Source organism: Sceloporus undulatus, unplaced genomic scaffold, assembly GCF_019175285.1.
Source record: "Sceloporus undulatus isolate JIND9_A2432 ecotype Alabama unplaced genomic scaffold, SceUnd_v1.1 scaffold_24, whole genome shotgun sequence".
Classification (NCBI taxonomy): Eukaryota; Metazoa; Chordata; class Lepidosauria; order Squamata; family Phrynosomatidae; genus Sceloporus; species Sceloporus undulatus.
The window spans coordinates 659,438-681,612 of NW_024802946.1; the positions used below are offsets into that span (position 1 = coordinate 659,438).

General features: G+C 45.2%; 1 long non-coding RNA gene across 2 annotated transcripts; it reads left to right on the forward strand.

Annotated features, from left to right (window-relative positions):
* Positions 1–21: 21 nt before the first annotated feature.
* On the forward strand, positions 22–21,313 carry LOC121917596. Of its 2 annotated transcripts, XR_006101067.1 has the most exons (7): positions 22–1,160; positions 7,110–7,301; positions 13,031–13,337; positions 15,398–15,486; positions 18,650–18,790; positions 19,433–19,551; positions 21,109–21,313. It is a non-coding gene; the product is annotated as an uncharacterized LOC121917596 (long non-coding RNA). The 2 variants fall into 2 exon arrangements; XR_006101066.1 differs by lacking the exon at positions 7,110–7,301 and having other exon boundaries at positions 18,650–19,551.
* The last annotated feature ends 862 nt before the right edge of the window (positions 21,314–22,175 follow it).

Genomic DNA, 22,175 nt, shown 5'->3' on the forward strand with positions numbered 1-22,175 from the left:
TTTCAGTAAGTCTGGGCTGTTCTTTCACTTTAGTTACCTTGGGGAGAAGTTAAAACAAGGAAATCAACAAAGGGTAAACAAAATGAGGGCATTAAATTACAACTCCTGTTGTGCGCCATCACATTGTCTCCGACTTATGATTACCCAAAGTCAAACCTATCATGGGTTTCTCTGGGGCTGAGAGTGTGCGACTGGCCCAAGGTCACCCAATGGGTTTTCCTGGCCAAGCGGGGAATTGAGCCCTGGTCTACATGCTCAAACCACTACACCAATCTGACTTTACAGATGTGACAAAATACGATACGAAAAATACACTCAAATAGACTTATTGGATGAAAACCAGCACCAGATTTAAAGCATTTAATGTACAGCTCCAGATTGTAGCTATGGGGAGGGTGCCAAATGAGGGCATTGCCCTCACCATGGAATTTTTCTTCGGTCCCCAAATTTCTATTGTTGCAATTGCTTTAAAAAGGAAGGCAGAATTTTTATTGGAAGGGGCAATGCCTTCATGTGTCCCACTCCTCACATAATACCCATATCCCTTCTTAGCAGCCAGTCATTTGCCAGAAAGATTTACATTTAAAAGTCTTTGGTTACTGGCAAAGACAGTAAGGCGAAGAAGGGAGTTCCACCATCTTGGTGTCACCACCAACAAGACCCTTTCTTGAGACCTTACCAAATGTGTCTATGTCAGGGATGTAGGGTTGCCAGTTGTATTTTAATACAAGGGGTGCCCATTATTTGAGGTCTGGAAATCATGTCCCTTATTTTAAGGGACATCCCCCATTTGAGGGTTAGAAAGCTTTTCCTTTTATATGGACTGGTCAAGACGCAAAAACAAAACAAACCAGCCCAACCTGTCTTTTTGAGCTCTTCAGAAAGGCAAAAAAGTGGGGATCATATAATTTAGGAATGCAAAAAAATTACGAACAATTTTAGGGAATGCAAACCATTGTTACAGAGAAACGCATGGCTGAGTTATTGGAAATCAATTTTAGGCATTTAGGTAGAACTCGAACTTGTTAAAAGCTACTTCTAGTTGTTATTTCTGCATTGTCATGACTTTCAACTGTCTCTTGTTGCTATTTGGAAAACCTGGTGTTGCGGAGGATGGCAAGACTGAAAGAAGGGCCTTTCCTGAAGACCTTAAAACTCAGGTGAGAAGCTCATATCATATAAGAATAAATGTGGATTTTTTGGGCTATGCGGCCATGTTTTAGAAGAGTTTATTCCTGATGTTTCACCAGCATCTGTGGCTGGCATCTCTCTGAAGACGCCAGCCACAGATGCTGGCGAAACATCAGGAATAAACTCTTCTAGAACATGGCCACATAGCCCAAAAAACCCTAAAAAAACTTTGGATGCTGGCCATGAAAGCCTTTGACTTCACAATAAATGTAGAGTCGATTTCTCCTTAAGAGTCCTTTTCTTTTTTTCCAGCCGTGGGCCGCATCTGTCCTGCAGAAACAATGCAGCTTGACACTGCTTTAACTGCTATGGCTCAATGCTATGGAATCTGGAAATCTGTAGCTTGGGAAGCTATTTAGCTTTCTCTAGAGGTCTGGTGCCCTCATTAAACTACAAAATCCATAGCATTGAGCCATGGCAGTTAAAGCAATGTCAAACCACATTATTTCTGCAGTGCGGCTGCAGCCATAGTCATGCTCTCTGAGCGCTTGTGATACTGAACTCCTTTAAGACAGGCAACTTTATTTTTTTCCTTCCACCTCCGCCTCCCCCAGTTTCTCTCAGTGACTTCCAAGCCACCTTCCCTCCGGCAAAGCCCTAAGAAAGGACATCTCATTCCCCCCACCTCAGAGCATTCATTGGTTGGGGCAGAGAAGAAGCTGGAAGTGAGTCATGATGCTTGGCTTTCCTCCCCAAAGAGGCTGCCACTTCAGTGATTCCCTGGGGAAAGTCTCTTTCCCTTCTCCACATCATGGCTTACAGATCATTGCCCACTTAATCAGGAGATTCTGTGTGTGAATCCTCAGATGGCCCTGGAAAAGCCAAGCGGAGGTAGCCCTGTTCAGAAGCAAAGCGAAGAGAGAGATTCAGCTTGACAAAGGGAGAGACAAATACTGTACACTCCTATTGAGGGATATGTGTGTTGGTGTTTCCAACATACGGAGACCCTAAGGGGTTTTCTTGTCAAGTTTCTTAAGAGGGGGCTTGCCCTTGCCATCCTCTGGGGTTGAGAGAGTGTGACTGGCCCAAGGTGGGTTCCCATGGCTGAGCTAGGATTCGAACCCTGGTCTCCAGAGTCATAGTCCAACACTTAAAACACACACTGACCCTAAGGTGAACCTCTCATGGGGGTTTCTTGGCAAGTTTCTTCAGAGGGGGTTTGTCATTGCCATCCTCTGAGGTTGAGAGTGTGTGACTGCCACATGGTCACTCAGTGGGTTCTCATGGCTGAGCTGAGATTCGAACTCTGGTCTCCAGTCCAATGCTCAAAACTGCCACACTGACCCTAAGTCCCGGGGTTTTCTTGGAAAGATGTTCAGCAAGAATTTGGGGTTTCATATACTAGGACTAAATTAACATATTTTGTTGCAGTATATGCGCAATTGAGCAGTAACCACCTCCATCTGTTGTTGGACTGCAACTCCCATCGCTCTATCCATTGTCTGTGGGGATGACGGGAGTTGGAGTCCAGCCACATTTGGAGGGCCCCATAGCTTGGTTTGCCACTGCTAAAGTACATGAACGTAGAGAGTAGAAAAATAAATGTACTGACAACCAGGGTATGTACTAGTACAAGAAATACCTTGATGCTGTCAGTCTATATGTTTATCGTGTTGCAATGAAATGTTTGGCTTGCTTATAAAAGAAAAAGCTAAAATGCAAACAGGTATTTGGGCTTCAATTAAGCCTTGATCCTTTAGGCACAGCATCTGGTGAATTTAGAATGGGAACCCTAGATGAAAAGTGGAAATACTGGAGAGAAAATCCTTTGCCACACGCTTTGCAGGAAAAAAGTGGATCATTATTTTCACAAAATGCTTCCAGACTAATCTGCATTGAATGATGCGAATTTGGATATAATGGTTACATTTTAAAAGTGCATCTGACCAGAACGAGGAATTCTGTGACCTATTCATACCACATCCATTATAGCACTTTGATACCACTTTGATGTCTAGGATCCCATCCTAGATAACAGTGGGATTTGTAGTCCTAATGCAGTACACATCTTTGCTAGAGAGAGCACTAATGTTGCAGTTCGGAGATCTGTGCACTATTAACTTCTAAGCATCCCACCAAACCACAAACCCCAGGATTTTATGGGATGAAACTATAGCAGTTAAAGCAGACTCAGAATAACAAAGAAATGCGGAGAAGACTGGGAAGAGATGAGAATCTATTGGAGAGAAAAACAGGGAGAATTAGCGGTGCAAACTTTAATGGACTATAAAGCCATAGAGTATAGACTAACAGTTAATGCGATATCTATATCTGGATATATACAGAGATACGATACAGGAGCTTAGGTATGAAACATTGGTAAAACAGTAGATAAAGTTGAAAAAACGTACAACCAGACATGGAAAGTATTGTCGTGCTAAAGGGAGAGGTAGAAAAGCAATGAAGGATGCAGGCAAATAGAAGAAACCATTAAGGCAGATAAACTCAATCCTATAAGAAATAAAGACGGGAGAAGAGGGGGGATTTGAATGCATACGGGAGAAGAGGAGGGATTTGAATGCATAACAATGGGAAGATAAGAACAAATTGTGGCCACATAGCCTGAAAACCCCTAAAAAACCCAATGAGAGACAGAGTTTAATAATAAATAGAATTTAAAATAGGGGAGATTTGGAGAGTAGAGCTGGAGGTGAAGGAGGCCCATCTGTCTGCTTGCCATGGCTCATTAGAATCGGCTGGTGTCTCCTCCTGATGTCTCCTTCCCATCCCATTGCTTTCCTCAACCTTTATGCAAACCCTGTAGCGGTTAAGCGAAACGGAACAGAGGTTGGCCCTCTATGGCACGCCGCCATAATGCAATTGCAGTCACCAGACGAGAACAGACATTTGGGGGCTTTTTAATTCCGGTCAAAGATTCCACCAACTCGGAAACCCATGGAGCATGAAATGTGGTGCAACCACCTGGGGTTTCCTTGTCGGGGACAGAGAGATGAAGCGAACACGTGCAGCGGTTCGTGCATTTCGCGGACGCATTCAGTGGAACTTCAGAGCAATCTCTTGAATTGTTGGGAGTCGACATTGGTAGGTCACATGCACACATGTGCATCAATGTGCACCTGGAGAGGTTGATTTGCTATGCAGCTTCTCATGGTTTTCTTTTTTTTAAAAATGGCTTGTATAACTTAGACCAGGGGTAGGCAACCTGCGGCCCGCGGGCCGGATGCGGCCCGGCGAGGCCTTGGGACCGGCCCCAGCCTGGTCCTGCCGCCGATTGCCGCCGGGGCCTTTGGGAGGCAATTGTCAGAAACATGCATTTATATTAGCATTTTTTTAAAAATCAGCAATTTTTTTCGCGTGTCCTCCATTTAAAAAAAATGTGTATTCCATTTGAAAATTTTGTCCTATATTTGTCCTGGTTTATTTATATATTTATTTATTTATTTATTTATTTAATTATTTATTTTTTTGGCTTCGCCCCCCCCCAGTTGTCTGAGGGACGGCAACCCGGCCCCCAGCTCAAAAAGGTTGCCTACCCCTGACTTAGACCTCATGCAGAGAGGCCAAAATAAAACTGCTTCGGGTCACTTTGGAGGTAATGCTGTTTAAATGATGGATGTGTCCTAAGAGTCCGGAAGCCGCGCCAAAGCCACTCTAGGACTGGAGCATGGCTTTGGCACAGCTTCCAGCCTCTTAGGACGCATGCAGCATTTAAACAGAATACCTCCAAAGTGACCCAAAGCAGCTTTATTTTGGCCTGTTTATTCGGGCCCTTAGTTCACAGCTTAGAAAAGTTGCTTATTTGAACTACGAAGCCCAGACAACTCCCCAGCCAGCATGGCTAGTGGGTGTTGTGGTATCAAACTGCATTATTTCTACAGTGTAGATGCACCCTTTGCTAAGTGAGGTACAGTTGCATGTGGCAAAAGAAAGAATGGTTGGCGAGGCCAGAGATGATGCCATGTACAGTTGGCCCTCCATATCCAGAGATTCTTTATCCATAGATTCAAGCATCCATGCCTTGAAAATGTTTTTTAAATATATAAATTCCAAAAAGCAAACCTTGGTTTTGCCATCTTATAATGTAAGGGACACCATTTTACTATGCCATTGTATTTAATGCGACTTGAGCATCCATGGATTTTGGTATCCACCAGGAATCCTGGATCCAAACCCCAGCCGATGCCAAGGACCCACTGTATATTCCTTGTGGCTTTTCACCATTATGTGTCAGTAGGACGACAACATTGTGAGTCTCGCTGTGTGTAAATGAGGTTGCTGGTTGTTTTTTTCTTTCCTTTTTTTGATTGTTGAAAAGCTATCATTTACTGGGCTGGTTTTCAATTGTGCCTTTGTTTGGTTGGATTTAATAACTATGCAAAACGTGGGGGCAGGTTTTTCTCAAAATGGCTTTTGATGAATTATTATGAAACATTGTGGAAATACCTCTGTTGTTATTTTGAAATCTATTGTTTGATGCTGTTATTGACATGCCTTAACCAAAAACCAAGAATCCACATATTGCTTTTATCCTTGTTGACTTTGGATATTGTGAGCCGGCCTTCCAAACAGTTTTCTTTGCAGAAAGGCAATCGGCCAATTAAAGTCTAATCTAGTCCAATCTGATCTCATCTAAACCATTGCTCTTGCTTTCTTCTACAGTCAGCTGGAGGGAATGAACCAGATTTCATCCCTTGTCAGTCTTCCAAGAAGATCATAGAGAAAATTGGTCAGACTTCCAGTTTGACATGGGTTAAACCCAACATGTTGGACCACAGTAGTTCTGGTTCCTCCAGTCTATATGTTGGGGACAATGGGAGTTGCAGCCCAAAACCTCTGGGTTTAAAAGCACCATATTGCCCTCCTGTGTTTGCTATAAAGGATGAACCACAAAATGGATCCTGGTGCCACCAACCTTTCAACAAGCTTGCGTCTTGTATTATTTTGTCTTTGGAAATCGGTTGACATGATGAGAGCCCATTAAAAATTCAATCTTCTCAGATGCCAACACAATTTAGGTATCTTTGGTTGAAGAGCCTTTGGTATTTTTTTTTTTGCAAGGCTGGTCCACTCCTAGGAGCTCTGAAAAGATTTTAAAACAGACCTCCCCATTCCTGGGTTCTCCAGTTTTGTTGGATGGCAGCCCCAGAATTTCCCAACCAACATAGCTATATATCCTCCAACATTTCACAGATGAAAACTGGGACATGTGTGGCCAAGCATCATTAGAGTGTGGTTGAGATGGGAGAGGTTATTAACGCAGAAGAACACACAAGCTAGGAGAGGCTGCAGCAGTTTGCTTTTGCCTGAGCAAAAATCTGCCTCTTCTCCTCTCTCCTTAGTTGAATTAACTGAATGCAAACTAAAAAGTGGCAGGGGAGAGTTGATCCATCAACGCATGCCACTGCATTTGGAAATGTGTGCTCCTTGCATTGCATCCACGCTGCAGAAATACTCCGGTTTGATCCCACCTTAATGGCCTTGGCTCCATGGTATGGAATTCTGGGAATGGTAGTTTGTTGGTCCCTTCCTCTCCCCTTGTTGCACTGAGCACAAACTACCTTTGCGCTTAGTTTGTAGCAAATGAAGCTGAAGACAAAGAGGGAAAGTGGAAGGAGGAGAGAGAAACTAAGACCTTGTAAAAAAACAGCTGCAATAGTGAGTTGTTGTTGTTGTTGTTGTTGTTATTGTGTGCCTTCAACTTGTTTCTTCAAGCACCTTCCATGCTCTTTGTCTGTCCAAGGACTCCATGTGACTCAAAAGTCAATGCTCTTTTATCCCAAGAGAAAAAGTACTAAGCAGGTGTAAATAAGTCTATAAATCCCAATCTTTGCAGGGTAGCAAATGGAACTGTTCTCCAGCATCGTGTGTGTGTGTGTGTGTGTATGTAAAGGGGTGGAGGTTTATTCTGCCGATATTTAATAACATCTCTCTTTTATTTGACTTGCACAAACGATCAGTCAATTACCGCTGACACGTCTCCCTTGGGAACCTGCGTCATCCCTGCTTGCCAGGAGTGTCTGGACATGTGCGAAGGAGCGCAGGACCTGCGGAACCATGGACTGATCTAACCAGGATCTCACTGATCGCCTGTTATTGTCTCTGTGCTAGATTTTCCAAAAAATGCTCAGCCTCTCTTGAAGCCCCTTAAGGTAGCTCCCTTGCATAAGCTGTTCATTCTCTTAAATCTATGCAAATTTCAAAGGGCATTACATTAAAACTGGCCTTTCTAAAGCCTATTTAAGTTGCATATGCAGGAGGAGGTGTTTAAAATATAGAGAGAACTCTGGTTTTAACCTCTTCCAGGCATAAACAGTTTGATTAGAGCACTTAGCTTCCCACTTGTAAGCATGTGCAGAGTTCACTGCTTTTACCCACAGCCACTGACTAATGGCAGCCAACGCTGCAGATAGCGGCTGCAAAAATGATGCACTTTGGCACTGCTATCACTGTTGCGGCTACATCCTATGGAATCCTGTTATTCATAGTTGTGGCCCAAGAGAGATGAAATCGCTCCCAAAACTACAAACCCCAGAGCACTGAGCCATGGCAGGTAAAGTGATGTCAAACTGCATTGCTTCTGCAGTGCAGATGCGGCCACTGTTGGGCAGTAGTTGTGGCTGCATGGCACAAGGAGAGGATGCTGGAAAAGTTGCTTTTAAAAATATCCTGATTTCTTCCTCTGCCTCCCATGTTTCCTAGTTATGCTCACTTTGCTTCAGTTTTCTGCAAAGAGTGTACGAAGTCCAAAAGTAGTTTGGATTCAGTTAACTCTGGGGGTGGCAGGGAAAGAGAAGTGGAAATTGAATCTCTCTCTTCCCAGTCGAATCAGGCAAAATCAAACTGCGGCAGCCTCTCCTTGGTTGTGTGTTCTTCCTCATGAACACCTTTTTCTGTCTTGACCACATTCTGATGTTGCTTGTTTGCACATGTCCCAGTTTTCATATGTGAAACGTTGGAGGTATTGTGTGAGTAAAAATCATCATCATCACCACCACCATCATCCACACAATTTATTTTGCACAGTCTCAAATGGCACCTGCCCCAAGTTATGATGCATAGCACCACATGCATGCTTTATTCTGAGACGGCCAGCAAAAGATGCTTCGAGCGCCTCTTGCATTCTCTAAAATCCAATAAATAGCACGTTAAATAACTCTCTGGTGCCCATATAATGACACCACAAAGATGCCGCCTGAAGCAACCGCCTTACTCTGCCCCATTTTAGGGGCTGGTTGTGCTGTGAATGGAAAACAGGATAGGATCAGACAGTGCCGGTCTGGTGGTTTCCTAGTTATTTCTGCATTGCTTGAAATACCAGGGTTTTCAAAAGGTCTTAAGTTCGTAAGGCGTGAGACGGAACTAAAATGCTCTCTTTTGGGATGAGATTGCTCATTTTGTGTTCAAAAGGGTGTTTTTGTGTGTGCAAGAACAGGGTCTGTTTGCTGTCAGGAACAGGTGTTCCCAAATTCTAAGCAGAACCAGACTCAAAAAATATCTATTTTCCCTTGGAGATGGCAAACAGAGCCGGGGATCTTGGATTAGCAATGAAGGGCATCAAAATGGCAGAGGAGGGCTTCTAAACAGACTCACACTATACAGTATTGAAATCAACCACTGGTATTGTAATGGGCTGGGGATAAAACCAGGGGCCCATTCTCACTACACAATTACAGTGCTTTTATTCCACTTTAACTGCCATGGTTCCATCCTATGGAATGGTAGGATTTGGAGTTTATGGAGGGATGTATAGTATTCTCAACAAGAGCACTGTAGTGGCTCAATCCGGATTTCATAGGATGGAACTCATGCTCTCCAACATTTCACAGGTGAAAGCCAGGACATGTATGGCCAAGGAACATCAGAGTGTGATAAAAATGGCCAAAATTACTAATGGCGAAGAACACACAAACTGGCATAGGCTGCAGCAGTTTGCTTTTGCCTAGGTCTACAGGGAAGGGCAAGACAAGTGGGAGGGAGAGAGAGCAATTGGGACATTTTCAAGGTAGCTGAAAAAGTGGGACAACAGAGCATAAATCAGGGCTGTCCTTATCAATTTGGGACAGCTGGAAGGTATGGAATTCATAGTAGGTAAAGTGGAATCATAGCGTTTGGCTTGTGTGAATAAACCCCTGCGGGTTTAATGAAGTGGAGCTGGCTCCAGCCTGTAACCTGTCGTGCTAACAGAATTATGAGCAGTGCACTGTTTCCATGCGCTTGTTGAGCCATTAAAAAGAAATGTCGAAAATGGGCAGCGTCTGAATGCACAATTGATGGATTGTTTCTTATGGCTTATACGCCGCTGCAATCCATTGAATGGCAAATCTATTTTATCTTTTAAAAAAATTGGAAATCATTTTGTAGTTGTTATAGCTACCGGTAGCCTTGGCGCATAAATGACTTCACATCTTCCATGTCTCCAAACTCGCTTCTGGTGCCTTATTTGTCTCCACTTCATCAACCTGGCTTCTCATTTTCTTGTGTTATACATTCTGTTAGGTCTTCTTTCTTTCATCTCTCTCTCTCTCTCTCTCTCTCTCTCTCTCTAAAAAATATATATTCCCAAAAGCAAACCTTGATTTTGTCATTTTATAAATGGGGCACCATTTTACTATGCCAATATATTTAGTGGGACTTGAACATCCACAGATTTTGTGGTCCTGGAACCAAACACCAGTGGATACCAAGGACCGACCGACTGTCCGTCTGTCCGTCCATCCATCCATCCATCCATCCATCCATCCATCCATATTTCCCTCTCCCTCCTCTTCAGACAAGACGGCACAGTCTTACTTGTGAGTGTTATAGGAGACACAAAGATATCCCCATGAAAAACAACAACCGCTGTGAGCTCCCACAAACACACATCCAAGAGAGGAGGCGGAGGAAGAAAGTGTGTTTTAAAATAGATCTGAATTCTGTCTCTCTGTGTGTAAAATGGCACTAGGGAGGGTGAATCAAAGGCCATCTCTCCTTAACTCCTAAAGCGCCCAGTTGCATGCGCATTGGAATGCGCATTGGAATGTAGATGCTGCATCCCTGTTGGACAGCATTCACTGGGGGCTGTCAATCCTGCAGTGCATCACAGTTTTGCTAGTACGGGCGGAGGAAGGATCAGCAACCTGGAACCCACTAGATCTTTGGGGCACTATCTGAAATCAACCTGGCTTGATGGCACACACTGTTGTTGTATGCCTTCAAGTCATTTTTGACTTATGACCCTAAGGGGAGCCTATCATGGAGTTTTCTTGGCAAGATTTGTTCAGAGAGGGTTTGCCATTGCCCTCCTCTGAGGCTGAAAGAGTGGGGCTTGTTTATCCTGGTTTTCCATGGCTGAGTGGGAATTCAAACCCTGGTCTCCAGAGTCTTAGTCCAGTGCTCACACCATGCTGGCTCTACTACACCACAATACAGAGCTGTTACAAACAATACAGTATGTTGCACTAACCCAGGGTTTTCCAAACCTTGGTCTTGCCAATGTTTAGGACTTCAGATCTCAGAATTCCTGACTGTCGGCCCAACTGGCTGGGCCTTCTGGGAGTTGAAGTCCAAAACACCTGGAGGGCCAAAGTTTGGGAATCACTACACTAACCATGGGACACCACTTCCATTGCAGAGGTAGGAGTAGAACTCAGAGCCCCGACCACATTTCTGTGCTTCACCTTATTGTTGCACCACTGCCTCCATGTGCTTGATTCTGAACCCAGTCAAATGAAATCACAGCATCTTTGCATCTCAGTTCTGCTTTGCTCTCTTGGGAATTATATAGGGCCTGAAATTCATGGCAGGGGAGGAAGGGGAGGCAAATGAGTCTCTGGAGACAGGGGCCCTGCATGCGCTCAGATGGTGTTTGCCAGCGCACTCTCATGATTCACCACTGTTTTCTCCAAAGCATAGGTTGGGAAACTAAAAAAGAAAAGCCTCTCGTGGTGCTTTTCATCTTCTTTCCCAGTTTCAGCCCGAGCGATCCAGACACCCACGCCTTTGCATTTGGAAACATCAAGGCGCTCAGGAGATGCTCTTTGCATTACATCCACACTGCAGGAATAATCTAGTTTGATGCCACTTTTACTGCCATGGCTCCATGCTGTGGAATTTGGGAAATTGTAGTTTTGTTGGGGCACTAGAGCTTTGCTACAATTTCCAGAATTCCATAGCGCGGAGCCATGACAGTTAAAGTGGCATCAAACTAGATTATTTCTGCAGTGAGGATGCATCTCCTGAGCGTGTGGATTGCAACGGGATGGAGGCTATGGCATTTAAAGAAGGCAGCCTGAATGTGAGTGAAGTCTGTTGCGTCAATCTGAATCCAGAGTTGCCAAATCTCAGGCTCTGGCCCTGAGTTTCAGGGTTTCGCCCTTCTCTTCCAATTCTCAGGGCAAGAGGAAGGAATCTCAGGATGAGCGCACCGTCTTGAAAATGCCGGGTCTCTACATTTTACTCATTAGACATAGTGGGTTTTCTTTTTATTGCATAGCCACAGTCTGTGCAACTGTGGCTGATGCTTAAGCTATGAGGCTTAACAACACTGTTGTGGGTTGTCGCTTCTAATATCCCCCTTGTAGCATCGTTCTGTGTCAAAGACAGGTTTCTTGTATGTTTTTCTACACGGGGAACTCATTTTCTGTACAAATATTTTTGGTTAAAAATACATATGTTTCTCTGCAAAATAATACCTTCTCAATACTTTGGGACTTTGGATCCCAGCAGCAAACTTTACAGCATTCTCAATGGTCTGTTAGGTTTCACAGCTCTTGGGACGCCTCTTTTTTTCAACCAGGGAATTAATAATTATGGAGAGTTATATATATTTCCTATCCCAAGTTCGGTCCTCCCTGTGTGACTTTCTACAAATGCACACGTGTTTTGTACGTGGACCAAGCTGTCTCTTCAGAGCAAGCATCATGTGCCATGCAGCCCACCCTTGGAGTTATTGCAACGGGGATAAAATTGGCTCGCACAAATGGTGATTCACCAATATGTAGGCAAAACCACACTCGGGGTCTGGATGCACCATCTGCTTTTGCTGCCTGTGTGGGATTCTAAAAACAGGGGCGTAGGAGGGGAGTTAAACCCCTGATAAGACCTGATCACAACACGATGGGCTCCAACCTGCTTGATGGCTCTCAGTTGGTATGTGCCAACAAGGACGCACTGTGCCCACCTTGCAGGCTGGCGTGTGTAGGTGCGAAAGAGAGGTTTGGGTGTGGGTTTTGTGAGTCATAGCAACTCTCTTTCCTAGAAGATTAAATATATGACAGTTTCCCAAGAAGTAACTGCATTAGGCATTAAACTCTCTTGAAGCATAGAAAGGAAGGGGGGAGGATATGGCAACACCTGGTTTTTATTTCTGCATGAGCTTTCGTGGGTATAAACCCATTTCTATGGATGCAGTGCATCCGAAGAGGTGGGTTTATATCCACAAAAGCCCATGCAAAATTAAAAACCATGCAAAAATAAAAAAGAAAGAGGCAGACAGGCAGAAAATGAGAGAAAGATGGAAGGAAGGAAGGAAGGAAGGAAGGAAGGAAGGAAGGAAGGAAGGAAAATGGCAGTATCTTTAAGACTAATGAGTTTTTGCAGATGGTGCACCCAAAGAAGTAGGTTTATATCCACAAAAGCGCATGCAGAATTAAAAGCCATGCAAAAATAAAGAAAGACAGACAGACAGAAAATGAAAGAAAGATAAGAAGGTAGGAAGGAATATGGCAGCACCTTTAAGACTATTGAGTTTTCTTTTCACAGATGCGGTGCATCCAGAGAAGTGGGTTTATATCCATGAAAGAGCATGCGATCCTTCCTTCCTTCCTCCTTTTTAAATATATGATAGTTCAATTTCTGGGTTTGTTCACCGTTTTAATTTCTCTCCCTTTTTATCCAGCATCACCACAGATTCCTTCGGTGTTTACTGCATTTCTGAATCTCGCCCTTTGATACAGAATGATAGAGGGCTGTTGTCTAACAGGAAAAGAAATACCAAGGAAACATGAGAAATATGCCATTAAAAAACAAACAGCAAAGCACATGCCGGCACATGCATCTCTTTCTTTCATCGCCTGTTGCTGGCAAGAGAGCCAATATAAGACTAATAACCAAACATAGGATTCAAGGATCTGGGATGGCATTTAAACCTCGATTCTCAAACCAGTCTGAGGTCAACCTGGGAATCCAGTGTGGGTTTGTAAAAGGTGAGTGCCATTCACACATTGCATTGCCATAAACCTGGGTTTTCTGCACACTATGCTCTCCTCCGCTAGGGCTATGCAGCCAACAGAGATCTCTAATGCATTCATGTGGACGCCTTTGAACTCCAGTTCACCATATTCACTCATTACATAATGGAGTATGTGAAGAGGTCCTGTACAAATGTAGATTGTTTTTATCCACAGGAGCAGAGGTTTGGTCAGTTAGTTATTACAGTATTTGGGGGGTTATAACCAACACTGCAACTAAGATATTCATCAGATGCTGTTGAACTACAATGTCCATCAGCTCCAGTCAGGAAGTCCAATAATTAAGGATGATGGGAGCTGCAGTCCAACAACCTCTGGAGGTCCTCCATAGGTTCTCCCCTCCTGTGTTAAGCTTTAGCTGAGACTAAAACCATGCAACACTGGCTCAAATTTGTGCAAATTGTACCGAAGAGCTCAGGCCAAGACAGCTTAATTCTTTCACACTAACTGTGCACCATGCATGAACTGTACTAGTGTAGAAACCTAGTGTTCCTATCTGAGCATGGAAAAGTTACTTTTATAGATTGCTGCTCCCAGAATCCCCCCCCCCCCCAATGGCATGGGAATTCTGTGAGCTACAATCCCAAAATGTAGCGTTTCCAGGCTCTGGCAATGGAAACGGGTGGCAGATAGATGTCAGCTCTGATGTCTGAACCTTACATATTTCTAAACCTGCGAAAGCCATCTGGTTGGAATCTGTAACGTTTTTCAACGACGGGTGAAGAAAGTCCTTCCTGTAATCCATCATTATGAGATGCCATTCACTGTCTTGAGGAGGAGCCCTCTCTTCAAAGGCTTGAAAAATGAGATTAGCCAAATTCATAATAGAACGGTTTGCCAAGAGTTGTTGTCATGATGGTGACCCATAATAGGTTAAACCATCCCTGACCTATGTTCTCCCAAACATCTTAGACTACAACCTCCATCATCCCTAGCCAGCATGGCCAACATATCTAGAGAAGGGCAGGTCACAGAGTTGGCAAAGGTAGCAGGAACTTCCATGTGCTAAAGCAGTCTATCTCCAAATGCCAGATGCTAAGAAGCAGGGAACAAATCCAGAAAACCAGGGACCTTTCTTTAATTCCTGCCCTGTTTGTGTGCTTCCAAGAAGCACTCAGATGGCTAGTTTGGGAAGAGAACGACAATTCGAACCCCAGTCTCTGGAGTCGGAGTCCAGTGCTCAAACCACTACACCACACCAACACTCTTTATCACCATGCCCTTTATTTATAGCCAACCTTTTGCCCTAAAAACACGTTGCAAGGCAGCTTACAGTTATTTTAGCACCCTGGTGTATATATACACACACACAATATTGCCATTCTTGTTGTGCGCCTTCAAGTTGTTTTTATCCATGGCAGCCCTAAGGCAAAGTTATCATGGGGTTTTCATCAAAAGATTTGTTCGGAGAGTTTGCCTTCCTTGGAGGCTGAGAAAATATGACTTGCCCAAGGCAACCCAGTGGGTTTCAGTATTCAAGCACAAATTTGAACCTTGGGCTTCCAGAGACACCCCAATAACTAAACCACACAGGCTCTGCTATCTGTCTGTTATCCATCCATCCATCCATCCATCCATCCACACAAACAGACACACAGAGGGATATACATGCAATTGTTGTTGTTGTGTGCCTTCAAGTTGGTTTCCGACTTACGGCAACCCTAAGCCAAGCTAGTCACTGGGCTTTCTTGGCCAGATTTGTTCAGAGGAGGTTTGCCATTGCCTTCCCTTGAGGCTGAGAGAGTGTGACTTGCCCAAGATCACCAAGAGGGTTTCATGACCAACCTGGAAATCGAACCCTGGTCTCCAGAGTCACAGTCCAACACTCAGACCACTACACCACACTGACTCACAATAATACATATTACATATATCCATACCAGTATCTATTACTGTACCTATTTATACGTAAACACAATTGGATAGATAGGTCGAGAAAAGACACCCATATCTAATGCTACTTTGAAATCTGATTTTCCTCCTCCTGCTGCTATCTCCTTGGCTTCTCCATGAAGGCCAACAAAGTGAGGAGGAGGAGAGCATAAGAGCATCATGAGGATCTATTCTATGCCCTCGCTGTGCCATCCCACACACCTGCTGGAGAGTGAGTAAGCCATCCCAAAAAAACATTTTTCTATTTGGAGACTCTGGGGGTGGGAAACAACTACTGCAAAGGCTGGGAACTAGAGAAGTAACATTCCTAATTTTGTTTTAACCCCCCTCCCTCCCTAGCAGAGATTGGTAACCTACGGTTACCTCTGCCCTTGCCACCTCTCGCTGGGCACATCCCTGGGCACATTGCTGCCACCTTAACCACCATAGACCAAGCCTTTGCCCTCTTTTCTTCAAGGATGCTCTGACACCCACATCTTTCTCAATAATAATCTAGGAAGGTAGGATTAGGAGCATCCACGGATCCATCCCTTGGGATTTAACGCTGGCCTTCTTATACAGGTGCCTAGGGCCAGGAAATGCTCGTTTCTGATGCTCTCTTAGCAATTGTGCCAGTTGCTTTCCATCATCTCTGGTACCCAAGGCATGGATGGCATGGCTAGCCTTGATCTGAAGTGCCAGTGCTTCATGCCAACACTGTCCATTCCCTACACACTCTTTGGGGAGCAGGTGCAAATAATACTAATATTTATAGTACCAAACCCCTGGCTTGGCTGGTCCAAAACCATCTCTCTTTGAGCTCCTACGGGACAAATTAGGACTGAGGATGGCAGAAGGTGGGAAGGAACTTTCCGGGACCTCCAAATCTAGGCAGGACCTTTTAACCCCTCCAGTAGAGTTGGATTACAATTCTCATCCTCCCCAGGCAACAGGGCACCATCTTGGGAGAAAACTGTGAGGGAGGGAGTTGGCATGGGGGTGCCAAGGAGCATTATGGGACCCCAAAGTCCAGGCAGGACCTTTCACCTCAACCTCTCTACATTAGAGCTGGATTACAACTCCCATCCTCCCCAGGCAAGAGGGCACAACCTTGGGAGAAAGCTGATTTCCATGTGCGAAGAAGGGAGTTGGCATGGGAGTGCCAAGGGGCTGTGGACCCCCAAAATCTAGGCAGAACCTTTCACCTCAACCCCCCTCCAGTGGTGTTGGGTTACAATTCCCATCCTCCCTAGGCAACTGGACACCACCTTAGGAGAAGGCTGTGTGCCAATGGTGGTGGTGGTGGTGGTGATGATGATAATGATAGTGATGATGATGGTGATGATGATTTGTATCTCACTCTTTCCCCGAAACTAGGACCCAGAGTGGCTCACAATATGAAAAGAACATCTGAATTGCCCAGCTGGGGTTTTGGAGCAGAGGGGTGCCAGCAGTGTCAGCTGGCACCCCCTGAGAAGCCCAGCTGGTCCTCAGAGGGTCTTAGGCAAAATCTAGAAAAAAGAAGCACTTACCTCTCCTCCCTTGGCAGTGCCCCCGCGGTGCCCACTTCCTCCAGACCCATGCAGACCACATCCTTTGGGGAGGGAAGATGCCCATCTCTCTGCCTGGTCCAGCGATGCCCACTTTGGCTGGATGGGCAGGAGTGGGAGGGGAAAGTCCCTCCACCACGGTCCCCAGATGCCAGCCAGAAACACCCCCTCACCCAACTCCCAAAGTCTTCCCTCTTCTTCCACTTGCTGTGGGCACCGATGGTGCCAGGGAGGGGGGCACACAAGGGAGCAGAATGGAGAGGGCAGTTCTCATCAGATGCCTTGCCTAGTGCTAGCTGCTTGCCCTGGGCTTGAGCTTGTTGTGGCAATAGCAGAAGGGGGCAAGGAGCCAAGCAGAGCCTGGCACTGTGCCCCTCTCAGATCGGTGGATGGCTGCTTGTCTTCCCCTTCTCCTCTGCCCAGTGCTTTCCTCCATCCAGCCTTCTCTGCTGGCTGCCAGGATGCGGTGGCATGAGTGAAGCCCACCCTCCTGCCTTCTTTCCTTCTTTGCCGCCCCCAGATTTGGATATAGGGAGCCTAGTAAGAAGGGGAGGGCTTGGATGCCAGCTGCTAAGGGCAACCTTATTCTCAGAGTGGGATCCTTTGGCTGGCAAGGGAGTGGGTGCATTGGATGGCAAAGGCAAGAGAGAAGGGAACTGAATGGCAAAGGCAAGGGAGTTGTTTCCTTTTCAAGTGTCTGAATCAGTTTCATCTTTTCAAAATGTGTTTTATTCTTTTAATAGCTAGCTATCTTAACATTGTTGTAATAATTGGATTCCTTTTTAATGCACTTCTTTTCTATGTTTTTAATTGTATTGGGATTTTTTAAATACTGAGAAGCCCCTCTGAGTCCCAGTTCTAGGGAAAGAGTGGGATGATGATGATGGTGGTGGTGGTGATGGTGATGATGATGATGATGATGATGATGATGATTGAGACCCTTGCAAACAATTCACACACATAGATATCAAGCGTCGCTGTGGGTCCTCTCTGGCTGCATCTATACTGCACAAATAATCCAGGTTGACACTGCTTTAACTGCCTTCCATCATGCCCAAACATGCCCAAATGAAGATGATGGGAGATGTAGTAGTCCTTGCTATGGGATTCTGGGAATGCTCCTCTGTGGAGTCTCTGTCTGCATCCACATTGCATAAATAATCCAGTTTCACACCACTTTAACTGCCATGGCTCCCTGCTATGGAATTCTGGGACTGGTTGCTGTGGAGTCTCTGGCTGAACTGCAGAAATAATCTGATTTGACATCACTTTAACTGCCATGGCTCCCTGCTATAGAATTCTGGGAATTCCATGCTATGGAATTCTGGGATTGGTCACTGTGGCATCTCTGGCTGCAGTTGTGAATTGATAACAATATTATCCTCCCCGCTTTGTCCTCACAACAGCCCTGTGCGGTAGGTAGGTCAGAATGAAAGACCAAGTGACTGGCACAAGGTCGGTTAGTAAGTTTCTTGGCTCAGTGGGGACTAGAAATCCAGCGGTGGCTGTAAGCTCCCAGGTCACTGGGACAGTAGATCCACTCCTGGTTTTTCTCTGGACCTTAAAGGCACAATCCAAGGTGCTGAAACCAAACCCTCAAATAGGTTCAACAATGCTCTTATGTCCAGATGGAGACCTGGAGCAATTGCACAGATGTGCCCCCACAGACCTCCAAATCCTAGTCCAACCCCAATTCTAACCACTATAATGCACAAGAGTGGGACATGGTGGGGAGTGCAACCCAGGTGTGCCAACGGCAGTGCCAGCACAATCATCTGGCATTTCACTCTTTCCCCACCACCCAAACCTATTCTTTGTTTTCTCTCTCTCTTTTCTTCCTTCCAGTTTCCTAATCCTCCATTCTGACCTACTTTTCTCCCTGCGCTGCCCACAGTGATTCCGATTTGTCCTGCCGTCTGCGTCGTAGCCAAGTCACTTCAGCCGCAAGTTACTTAACTCCCCAGTCTCAGAGCTCTGGCTCTCTGCGTAATGTTGTTTTTATTCCTTGTGTCACTGCAATTCTGACTTAACATTGTGGAACCGTTATTGATTCTGATGGAGATGCCAGATCCCCTCGGTCTTGTGTATCATATCTGTATCACATGTGAAATCTGAACATAAACCTAGATCATCTATTGAGTCTCCTCGGCTACTGACTAAGCGAGGGTCATAATGATGAAAACTGATGATGGTCACTTTGTGGTTGTTGCTAATTGCTGTTCAATTGACTTCAGTTTATGGCAAACCTATGAGTGACTATAAATCCAACAATGGCTGTAAGCTCCCAGGTCACTGGGGCAGTAGATCCTCTCCTGGTTTTTCTTTGGACCTTAATAGCACAATCCAAGGTGCTGAAACCAAACCCTCCAATAGATTCAACAAACTTTTAATGTTCAGATGGATACCTGGAACAAGTCCCTCCTGTTAACTTAGGCCTTGCAAACTCAGGGCAAGCCTGGCTGCCTTGACTGAGGCCCATTCATGCTATTAAAATAGTCCAGGATGAATCCAGGTTGAATCCTTGTTGTTCACACATGTCCCAAATGCACTCAATGCACATTTGGGTGGTGGGGTGGTGGCAAAAAGCCCACTTAAACTGGGATATTCAATACTGTTTTTCCCCCTCAGGTATTCCTGAAAGATCCAAGTTGTCAGCTGTGTGAATAAGCTTCTGAATTGATTCAGATCACTCTGTATCCTTCCTTCAAAGAGAGGCGGCTCTGCTTCAACCCGAAACGACGGCATGTGTGAGTAACACTAGGGTTAAAAATGACGTGAACAGATGTGTGAGCACAAAACAAAATGGGAACAACAAACCCAATATGCATCAACGTGGCGATCTGCATCTTCTCAGGACAAAAAAATGAGCGTGAATGCTCACTGAGTCTATTCCCCTATCCACAGCCCAGCTCAGGTCTTGCAAACTCAGAGCAAGTTTGACTTACTTGACTGAGTCTATCCACCTATCCATAGTCCAACTCAAGTCTTGCAAACTCAGGGCAGGCTTGGTGCCTTTGAATTAGTCTATCCACCTATCTGTAGCCCAGCTTAGGTCTTGAAACCTCAGAGCAAGTTTGACTTACTTGACTCAGTCTATCCTCCTATCCATAGCCCAGCTCAGGTCTTGTAAACTCAGGGCAGGCTTGGCATCCTTGACTGAGTCTATCAACCTGTCCACATCCCTGCTGCAGTTAAGATGTAACTAAGGCATGCCTCTCCATGGCCAGACTTGACATCTCTAGGACATATCTAGAGCTGATCCTCATCTTAGCAACAAAAATGATAACTATGGCCCCATACAGACAGGCCAAAATAAAGCTGCTTCGAGTCACTTTGGAGGTATGCTGTTTAAATGATGCATGCATACTAAGAGTCCGGAAGTTGCGCCAAAGCTGTGCTCCAGTCCTTAGGACTGGATTGTGGCTTTGGTGCGGCTTCCAGACTCTTAGTACGCATGCATCATTTAAGCAGCGTACCTCCAAAGTGACCCAAAGCAGCTTTATTTTGGCCTGTCTGTATGGGGCCTTGGATAGTAAATGCCTGGTTGATATATTCTGAATGTTTTTCTCAGAACATTCTCAGAACATAGCTGCATCCGAAAATGGGACATCAGCCACTCCACTGGCTACCATTGCACAACAGATGCCATACGCTGTAACATCACAGATATGACAAAAGGACTCAGTTCAATGTTGCACATGCCTAGGTCTGTTCACTAACACCTAAGTCTCAAACAGAATCACAGACCCCTTTGAAAGCTTGAAATATGAGCTTGACTTCTGCATGACAAAACTGGGTAATGCTTTTTTGCCAGAGTCTCCCCTCGCCCCTACAGATTTCCTTTCCGCTCTTGACAGAAATTGATTTTCGAACTGTTGCCTTCCCAAATTATTTTGCCGCTTTGCTAATGGAATAGAGAGCATGGTCCCCACTTCCTTGCCGCCCACCTTTCGGCAGTTCTCTTCCCTTGATCTGTTTACTGCCTTAACAAGTCTCCTGTGAGACCCAAAACAGTGCGGGAGGAACGCCTGCCTTGTTGGTGATTATGATTTCTCTGGAATATCGTCACTTGGTGCATAATTTCCATTCACCGCTTCTGCGGTCTCTGGAGGGCCTTGCAGAACCGGAGGTTTCAAAGCAGGGCCAAATGATTTGTAATTTAATTAATGCTACTTCTTCCATCCTTCTGCACTTTTCTTGTCTAAAGAGCGCTAGCCTCCGACTGTTAGCAAACACGTTGGACCCATAACCTCTCTGTAATTGATTCTGGCCTTTTGGTTCCTTCCTCCATTGCCCTTCACCAGGCTGACCAGATGTCCTCACCGCAAAGGAGGACAAGGCACCGCAAAATGTTGGACATTCAAGAAAAATGGAGGCGGCTGCCAAAGGAAAGCAAAAAAGCCTAATAGAAATATCAGCGCATGCTTCGTGGTGATGCTCAAAATGGAGGACATTTTGGAATTCCTCTTGGACCAAAGAAATGGAGGACCTGTCCTGGAGAAGAAGGCATACTTGGCAAGTATCTTCTAAGGGAGTTTGCCATTGCCATATTCTGAGATTGAGAGAGTGTGACTTGCCCAATGTCACCCAATGGGTTTCCGTGGCTGAGCCGGGATTCCAACCCTGGTCTCCCATTTTCCTAGTCCAATACGCAAACCATTACACAACCCTGGCTCCACTGCTAGCAAGAAGCTTTACTGCCAAGATCTCTTCTCAGAGACAGGTACAGTTTATCCAGGCCCTGGCTCTGGCAAACATGATGGGGATATACCTTTTGGGAATGCATTTCAGAGAGAGAGGAAATACATCGGCTTCCGATCCTCCTGCTTGAGAGTCTTAAGCCACAAAATGGGTTTGCAATAAGGAGAATTCTTCTAGATGGCGTGGGCACAAGAGGTGGCATAAGAGATCCGAGGCCAGCCCTGGGTAATTGGAGTTCAGTCAAGCACACTCTTTTTAATAAGCCAGATGACCTTTCTTTGAGGCTTTTTTGAGTTTCTGGAGGCTTAAAATGTTTGCTGAACTCCTTGGATGGCTGGTGGCTGCTAGGTGATGCAATACTCTGTTGGCTTTGGCTGGGGAATGAAGCAGGGTAGCAAGTAGTCTACCAGGAGCTTAAGGTTTCATAGTTATTATGAGGAAGACATGCCTGGGCAACGGGGGAGGCAGAGATTTTAAAGCTTGATTTTAAGCATTTCCAACCAGTAACTAAGAATTTCCAACCAGTAAAGCATTTCCAACCAGCGACTTGGTATCTAATGGGATTTGGTTCCAGGATCCCTCTGTGGATACCAAAATCCATGGATGCTCACGTCCCATTAAATGCAATGGCATAGTGAAATGGTAGTCCTTATATAGAACCATAGAGCTG